This window comes from Merops nubicus, unplaced genomic scaffold (genome assembly GCF_000691845.1).
Source record: "Merops nubicus isolate BGI_N331 unplaced genomic scaffold, ASM69184v1 scaffold5709, whole genome shotgun sequence".
Classification (NCBI taxonomy): Eukaryota; Metazoa; Chordata; class Aves; order Coraciiformes; family Meropidae; genus Merops; species Merops nubicus.
Genome location: NW_008632978.1, coordinates 17,491 through 25,602, shown reverse-complemented (window position 1 = coordinate 25,602; position 8,112 = coordinate 17,491).

Here is an 8,112-nt window from a genome sequence, read left to right as displayed (position 1 = left end):
AGCAGCCTGGTCCAGGGCTGGACAACCCTTTTGGAGAAGATGTTTTTCCTAATATCCAGCCTAAACCTCCCCTGGCACAACCTGAAGCTGTTTCCTCTTCTCTCTTGGGAGAAGTGGTCAACCCCCACCTCGCTACAACCTCCTTTTGTGTAGAACATAGAATCCTTTAGGTTGGAAGAGACCTTTAAGATCATCAAGTCCAGCATCAACCAGGGTCTTTATGGACTGCATGAAGTCCATCAACCTGCTGAGCCCTCCAGCCAGAGTTTACAGGTTCAGCATCTCCAACTGGGAGATGCTACAGCACACCAGAGTTCCTCCTTGGATAGGAAACTGGAGGCTGAGGCAAAGATCTGGAGATGTTTCTGCTAGGTAACCTACCCCAACGTTCTTTTCAGTAGGGAGGAGCACCCAGGGTGGTTCTTTGAGGTGGGCCACTGGCTGTGGAGCTGTTATTAGCCCTTCTCCTCTTTTCTGGCTATTGGTTGACCTCTTGCAGCAGCCAGGGCATGTTGGGGGAGACCTTTCAAAGTGCAGCTCGCTCATTAGCCTTGATTACTTTACAACTTGCACAGAGATGGACACTTAGGCCAAATGATTGTCTCTTAATGCCCTGACCCCCCCTTATTCACCAACTGCTGACCAGCACTGAGCAAACCAATCTAACCTCCAAGCAGATCCTGCTTGGGCCCATAATTTGGTCCAGAGGACCTCTTGAGGTCTTTCCCTCACCCAAACTTGCCCATGACTCCACACCTTGACGACAGAGCTAGAGAGGAAGTTTCCCTGATACCTTCTGTCTTCCAAAAATGGTTATTTTCCTTGCAAATTCACTTTGATCCAAGATCATCAAGCCCAACCATCAACCCAACACTCCCATGACCACTAAATCAGGTCCCCAAGTGCCACATCCACATGTTTTTTGAACCCCTCCAGGGCTGGGGCCTCCAGCACCTCCCTGGGCAGCCTGGGCCAGTGTCTCCCCAACTCTTTCAGGAATAAAATTCTTCCTCATATGCAATCTAAACCTCCCCCAGCCCAAATGAAACCTCTTTGAAACGATTCCATGACTTCCAACCATTCAGGGCAGGTTTTCCAATGATTCAGGGCAAGTTTTCCAATGATTCAACGAGTTCCATGGTCCAGAACAGGTGGGAAATGAGACTCACCAAAGCCCATTGGGGGAGAAAAAGGAAATTCTTATCCAGTTCCCCTCCATCCCACCCCAAAGGGGTTTTCATCAGCAGCTCAAGGTTAGAGCAGATGCCCTACACCCACTGAAACACTTTTTCCAACTCCTTTGAAGCAGCTGCCAATAAAAAGGCAGCTCAGAGAGTGACTAAGTAAGATTCTGTCCTTTCTCTGAGCCTATTTAATTAATTATTTTCTCTTCCTGGGTGAAATCCAATGACCTGGTTTATGCAACCACTCAGGAGAACCTGAAGTTTGAAGCTCAGCTCCCAAGTATCAGCAGACCTCTGTCATTTTCCTGGTGAATCCTAAGGAAGCTGAAACTCAAAATGGCTCCAAAACCATTCTAAAAAAAGGAGAATAAAGGGCCACAAATAAGATTTGTCTTATTAATGACCAGATTTTTGTCTCTGTGCCTCCATCCACCTGCCTGATGCTGCTGTTCTCCTTGCATCTGGAGGGAGGGCGCTGGTTCTTGGCTGCTTTATTTTCTCCAGTGCTGGAGACATGCAAAAAATCATTGGCACTCCAAAAAGAAAATGGCATTTTTGAGATGTTGACATCAAAGAGAAATTAATTGGATGAGGAATTGAGCACCTACCCACCACCCCTTCCAGAGGTTGGGAGCAGAGTGACCTGGGGAGCTGGGGAGGTTCTCAGCAAGGAGGCAAAGCAAATGAAGAGCTGACCTCCCAAACCAACTCAACAATGCCACCAGCTGCACCCCTTCCAGGAGAAGTGTCCCCATCAGATGGGCCACAACCCTGAGGGATGCAGGAGATGCTTTGCCACCCATGACAAAGTGACTCCAAGTCAGATTAGAACGAGAGAATCATTTAGGTTGGAAAAGACCTTTAAGATCATCCCATCCAACCACTAACCCAGCACAACAAACACTGACCACACCCATCCACTCCAACCCCCCTCTGCTCCCAGAGCAGCACTTGCACCCTCCACCTCCAGCTCATCCCTCGCCAGGAAGGAGCTGGGATGGAGCCAGAAGTTGCTCTTCCTCTCTGGGGATGGGAACAAGCCAAGCACAGCTCCAAAATTTGCATTTTGCAAGCCTGGCTTTTGCAAAACAGTAAAAATCTGACCAGCGAGCTGGAAAAGGCTCCAACTGGTTTCACTGCCTAGAGTTACTCTGCTAGAAGAACTCATCCTGGCACCACCACCACCACCATCATCATCTGCCCTTCACCTCTCTGGTGCTTGAGAGGCCAAACTTTGCAGAGCCCAAGTTGGGAGCATGCAATGGTGTGACTTGATAGCCCTCCTTGCTAATTTTAGGCTTTCTTTTTTGAAGAGTTCCATCACCTTTCTCTTTGAGAGACCTCTTGGTACTCATGGACAACCCTCCATACTCTTTTTCCACCTGATGTTTTGAACTTACCTACAGGGCTTTAAAACCCATGAGAAATCACCTGAAATAACCTCCAAGGAGCAACCAGCTGGTCATTTTGGAAACCAAACCAAGCAACATGATGCAGCCAACATGCCAGTGATTGCAGATGGAAACAAATTCCACCTCTGTAAGTACTGGATTTCAGCTGTCTTCAGTGGATATTGGGTCTTGATTTGCAGTCAACTGTTGCTCCATCTTTTGGGGAGGGATGTGCTTGCTCCACCTGCTTTAGATGGCTAAGACACAATCTCTGTGGGGTTTAGGGGATCCTCCTTGGACAAGATGATAGAATGGTTCAAGTTGGAAGGCATCTGAAAGATTATCTAGTTCCAACCCCTCTGCCATGGGCAGGGACACCTTCTGCTTGATTAGGTTGCTCAAAGCTCCATCCAACCTGGTCTGGAACACTTCCATGGAGGGGGCAGCCCCAACTTCTCTGGGCAGCCTAGGCTAGAGGTCTCTCTGGATGGACATGAGAGATCAGGCTGGAGCATTTGAGAGAGTTGGGTCTGATTCAGGCCATTGACACCTGCATGGATGGGACAGGCAGTAAGGACATGGACTGAGCAGGAGAAGGGGAGTCAGGACCTGGGTTGTCCCCAGAGATGGTGAGTGAGGCAGGAGACCAGTTGAGGTGCTCACAACCACCACCCACAGCCTTGGGGAAGGACTATCCACCTAACCAGACACCTCCAGTTCACTAATTAACTTTCAATTTACTCCTTTCATGCTTTAAAGTGCTCACTCAGAAGTCCCAAGATTTCCCTCTTATCTTTCCTTCAACATCTCCCCCCATCACCCTCGAAAGCTCCAAACCCAGGGCACTTTTTCTATTTAAAGGATGAAGAATGTGTGTCTCTAGCACGGCTAAACTTTTATTAATTTGAGTTATCACAAAGATTTCTGAAATCTGTGATCTCAAAATTGTTTCACTGGGGCCAAAACCTTCAGGAGACCCCATCCAAAAGTCACACATCTCATTAGAAGGGGCCGTTGTGTCTGAAGGAACTGGGGACTCCAGCTGCACTTCTTGGCACTCTCTGATCTTCTTCACCTGCTCTAAAATATATATCTAGATAAAAATATAGAGAGAGAGACCACACAGCACTAGGGAAAATCGTGTCGAGCTGGCAAGAGCTACCAACAGACCAACCTCTGAGCCTTGATCAGCTGCCACCTCCATTATTTATAGCCAGCCTGCTCTTTGAGCATGTTTATTTTCTCTCCCTAAGGTGGTGGTGGTGGTGGCAGGAGGGGAAGCTCTGACATTCAGGCCCAGGTGTCTCCAAGTCTGACCTTTCCTTCAAAGAGCAGAAGCTGCAGGCACGTTTCAAGGAACAAAATCCTTTGGAAACTCTAGGCTGGTGTCCAGCAGCTCGCTGGAGGCTCAGTGTAGAGCTGGAAGGAAAGGTTGGAGCAGAGATCTGTTAGCTGGCCAGCCCTTATACACCAAGGCAGCCCTAAAAATGAGCCTGGAGGCATTTTATACCTGGAAGGAGAAGAAAGTGAAGTCTAGTCCCCAGTCTCAAGTGCTACATGAAGACCTAACAGTCAACCCAGTTGAGTTTTCCACCAATTAAGCTTTCCCCAAGTTGACATGATGCTGGTTGATGGTCTGGAGGAAAGGGGCATTACAAGGGTCATGGGCCAGGCTTTGCAGTCCCACCTCATCTATGCTCATGGAGAATCATCTCTCAGCCCACAGATTTATTTCAGAGTAGATGCTGCACAAAATGTTCCCCTTCTGCATCATCTAGACAGAGAAAGAAGAAATTGGAGGGAATCAGAGAATCATTTAGGTTGGAAAAGAGCTTTAAGGTCATCAAGTGCAGCCTTTAACCCAACACTGCCAGGTCCCCACTGCCCCATGTCCCTCACCCCACATCTCCACAGCTTGGAAACCCCTCCAGGGGTGGGGACTCCACCACTGCCCTGGACCAGACCTCAGCAACCTTTCAGGGGAAGAAATTGTTCCTAATATCCAATCTAAACCTCCCCTGGCACAACCTGAGGCTGTTTCCTCTTGTCCTATCACTTATTACTCATGAGAAGAGCCCGACCCCCACCTGGCTCCAGCCTCCTGTCAAGGAGTTGTCCCAGAAGGTCTCCCCTGAGCCTCCTTTGCTCCAGGCTCAGCACCTCCAGCTGCTCCTCACAAGCAACACCTTGAGGTGTTCCTCAAGGTCAGAGCTCTGAGCACCCACATAGGGGTTCTGACCCCTCTTTAGACACCATCAATCCACCAAGGGGATGGTGATTTGGGCTAGCAAGGCAGGAAGGGGAACATCCAGCAGATACAAGGACCAGGAGAGGATCACTCTCCTCAGTTTGTCCTTGTCACACTCAAAATACAGCAGTCCCAGGAAGAGTTAGAGCTGAGGTCTTGAAAGGAAAGCCTCAGAGATGCCAGTGCTGCAAAACCAACCATCTTATGGAAAATGAAAGCTATGGAGCTGTGGAATAGGAGCAGAACAGTCACCACTGTTACTCACGTGGCCCAGGTGGGTCTTCATGAGTGTTCTTCACATCCCAGGAGAGATGAGGTCCCAGAAACACGTGGAGAGCTGGAAGCAGGCTGGCTTTGCACAGCTCACAGCAGAAGGTCACCACCACCACCACACGTGGTGGTTTCTCCACAGCCAACTCCACGTGAGGAGCTTTTCATTGCAGGAGGGGATGGGCAGCAGCACTTCCCAGGTGCCACCTTTCCTCCTGAACCAAAATTCAGCCACAGGACCCTGTGTTTGCTGCTGAAGGGAGGGACAAGTCTCCATCCCCTCTTAGCATTGCTTAGGATGCACAGCCAAGCTGCAACACCCCTTTTTTGGGGAAGAAAGGTCCTTCACCCTTCTGGTCACCCCACTGCCACTCCCATGGTGTGCACCACACTGCTTGGAGAGGCCAAAAAGCACCTCAGAAAGGTCATTTCTTTGTGAGAAAACATCCTCAGGGCAGATGTAGGCACCACAAAGAGCTACACCCATCTGCTCCATGCCAGGTTGTCCCCTGGATCCTCACCCTCACTCTAGTCTCCCCAGAGCTTCCACATCCCCTCCGTGTTGGGAGCAGAACCTGAATCTCAGCAGTTGTTTCTCTTGAAACCACATCTAGGTCCACGTGGCCCTTTAAAGCAGGGAAAATATGCCCTGCAAGTTAATCCTCCTTAGAGGAGGAATCTCACACGAGCAGCCTTGGGGACCTTCTCTGCACTCTCCAAGCTGCCAGGGCACAGGAATAGTAACAGGAGAAATTTTGGCCATCCTATCCAGCAGCCAACTGCAGGACAGAGTCGAAACCACTTGGTGGGACCAGTCTGGACATCTGCAGGGGCACAGGAGTGAAGTTTTCCCAACCAGGCAGGACATCTGCCCACACCCCTTTGCTCCTGCTCTGGCCTCACCTGAAAATCCCAGCAGGGTAGAGAGAGAAAAGGCTGAAGATGGAGCCAGTTGGGATCCATGCTCTGAGGAACAGACTCCTTGAATTCTTACCTCCAGGAGGAGCTGGAGCAGAGCATGGAGAGGATGAGGTGGAGAAGGTGACAGCAAGAAGTGCTACCTTCAGAAAATTCCTCTTCCTAACACCTAGAGCATAGATATGGAGAGCACAAACTATTTGCCATCATCTCCACCCCCCAGAAGTGTCATCACTTGGAAGGTCACCTCCCTCAAAAGGCTTTTGATGGTTCCAGATGAGGCAGGCAGCTCATTAGAGTGCTGGGTTCCTCCACAGCCAGGTTTTGTGACCTCAGCCAAGCTGTGTAAGCAACCTGGAGAGGATTGATGGATTGATTCTTTTAAATCACTGCCACCACCAGGGATTCTCTTTGAAGCCTGTGACTTTGCTCAGGTCTATCAGTTGAGGAGCCAAGAGCTGATCCCTCCACTGCTGCTCCATCTCTCAGCCCAACCCCTCCCATCCTCATTTCACAGCCAATTACCCCCCCAGCTAACGAGGAATGCAGCAAGATGACCAGGATCTCCTCACCCAGAAAGCCCCTTTCCTGCAGGCATCCAGCTCCTTTGCTTCTTGTCACTCAAGCTGATGTTTCTCCTCCTCCCCCTCGAGCGGAGAGCTGCAAGGTCTTGGCCAAGAGCTTTGCTGCAGGAGCTCCTCCATCAACAGAATCCTCAGAGCTGCCCTCGTTACAACATCTTCCTCAAATTTTATTAAATGCTTACAAAAAGAAACCCCTCATCCATGGAGAAGGCAGTAAATCCCAAGCAGAAAGCACACGATGCAGGAGGTGAGAAGCTGCCCCTCCCTCCAGGAGGCCACAAGCAAGTTGCAAAGATTCTCTTGGCATGGGAGAGGGGCAGGAATTAAAATTTTCAAGGTGGGATGGGGACCTGCTAACATCATGATGATGTGGGAGGGTTGAGAAACAGCCCCAGGAGCTGCTGGACAGAGGGTTGAGGGCCACTCTAAGGGCTCACAGCAAGCCCTGAGCTCCTCCAGCTCCTCCCTGGAAGCTCTTTCACCAAGGCAGCTTCCAGCAGAAGATTCCCAGGTGTCCTGTCACACACCAGGAGCTGGTTATGAACCTTGCCCACCCCCTCTGACCTTTAGAAGTGGCTCAAACGTTGGTGCTGGAGCCCACAGGTTAGAGAACAAGCAAATCCCTTCCCCAAAGAAAGGAAATAATCAGGGTGGTCAACACTCCTCCTGTTGGGAAAGGAGACCTCCAACCCATGCCAGAAGGCAGCAGCTCTTGGAAACAAAGCTGCTGTTGCCACTGTCCAGATGGAAAAGGGGCAGGAATGTTTTTTTTTGGCATGTGATTAGAGGAGGATCTGGGAACTAAACTTTAAAATCAAAAGGGATTAAGGGGAAGATGACTTGATGGATGCAGAGAGACCAAGGGATGGAAGTCCCTCAAAGCAGATGCTGCAGTATGAACTTGGCCCATAGCTGGCACCACCAGGGTGATGAGTGGTCCTCAGTCTCCTCACACTCAGGATCTGCCCCTTGCCCTCCTTCCACATCCCCACCTTTTCCTGGGTTTCTGTTGAGCTCCCTCCTCTCCCACCACCCAAGGTCACAGAAGTAGATGTTCCTCATCACGTAGCCAAGGCCCTGCCAGCTCAGGAAGGCAGCAGATTCTCTTCCAACACTGAGTAGAGAAGAGAAGGACAGAGGGAGCAGAGCTACAACCTCCCATCTCCAGAGCAGAGCCAGGTTAAAAGGAAAAAAACCCAGAAAACCCAAAAAAACACCCAAAAATAAATCCCAAGAGTCCCCGAGGAGGTTAAAAGAGGGCTGGGAGTTGATCCAGTTCCTTTCATCCAGCTGGAGGCAACATGGGGCGTCGCTCACATCCCAGAGGGGTCAGGCTGTAGACCAACATCAGGAGAAGGGGAAGATCCTTCAGTGATCTTCTGGGGAGCAGAGGAAATGCTGGTGTTGAGGGTTGCACGGAGCCAGGACCGAGCTCAGCTGCCAGAGAAGAACACCACAGATTTATTCTCAACATTCAACCTCCTACAAGCAATACCCTGGGCTCTGTAGAGGCTCCA